Here is a 1,474-nt window from a genome sequence, read left to right on the forward strand (position 1 = left end):
TACATTCCCACCAGCAGTGTATGACAGTTCCATTTTCTTCCTTGCCAACACTTGTTATTTTTTGATTATAGCCATCTTAGTGGGTATGAGTAGTATCTCACATTGGTTTTGATTTGCATTTCCTGATGACTCATCATGTTAAACACCTTTTCATGTGCTTATTGGCCATTTGTTTATCTTCTTTGGAGAAATGTCTATTCAGATCCTTTGTCCATTAAACGATAATGGATTATCTGTCACTTTACTATTGAGTTATAGGACTTCTTTATATTAATATATTCTAGATATAAGTCTCTTATAAAATATATGACTTGCAAATGTTTTCTTCTATTCTGTGGTTTTTCACCTTCTTGACAGTGTCCTTTGATAAACAAAAGTTTTCAATTTTGATGAATTCTAACTTACATATTTTTTTATTTTGTTACCTGTGCCTTTGCTGTCATATCTAAAAACTGACTGCCAAATCTGATGTAATTATGTTTTACTTTTATGCTTTCTTCTATGCTTTATCATTTTAGTTCTAATAATTAGGTCTTTGACCCACTTTGAGTTAATTTTTGTATGTGGTGTTTGGGTAGGAGTCCAAATTCATTCTTTGGCATGTGGCTATCCAGTTGTCCCAGCACCATTTGTTGAAGACTGGTCTTTCCCCATTGAATGGCCTTGGCACCTCTGTTGAAAGTCAGTTGACCATAGACACATGGCTTTAGTTCTGGACTCACAGTTCTGCTCCATTAATCTCATATGTCTCTCCTTATGCCAGTACCATACTGTCTTGATTTTTGTTGTTTTGTAGTAAGTTTTGAAATCTAGAAATGTGAGTCCTCCAACTTTGTTCCTCTTTTTCAAGATTATTTTGGCTATTTTGGCTGGGTCTCTTGCAATGCCATATGAATTTAAAATGTTTGCCATTTTCTACAAAGCAGCCAGCTGAAATCTGATAGGGACTGCATTGAATCTGTAGACGAATTGGGAAGTATTATCATCTTACCACTATTAAGCCTTCCCACTCATGAATAAGAGATGCTTCATTTTCTGTTTATTTAGATCTTTAATTTCTTTCAATGATGTTTTATAGTGTTCAGAATATAAGTCTTTGATAAATTTATTATTATATTATTTTAAGGCAATCATAAATGGAATTGTTTTATTTTCATTTTCAGATTGTTTATTACAAGTATACAGAAGAAAATTGCTTTTTCCATTTTGATCTTGTATCTTGCAACTGTTCTGAACTCATATATTAGTTTTTTAGTGGATTCCTTAGGATTTTCTATATATACTATCATGTTATCTGCAAATAGAGTTTTATTTCTTCCTTTCCAGTCTGGATGTTGTTTATTTCTTTTCCTTGCTCAACTGTCTGGCTAGGATCTCCAGTATGATGTTGACTAGAAGTGAAGAGAGCACATATCCTTGTCTTGTTCCTGATCTTAGGGAGAAAGCATTCATTCTTTTACTGTTAAATATGATG

The sequence above is a fragment of the Cebus imitator genome, unplaced genomic scaffold, assembly GCF_001604975.1.
Source record: "Cebus imitator isolate Cc_AM_T3 unplaced genomic scaffold, Cebus_imitator-1.0 Scaffold136, whole genome shotgun sequence".
Classification (NCBI taxonomy): Eukaryota; Metazoa; Chordata; class Mammalia; order Primates; family Cebidae; genus Cebus; species Cebus imitator.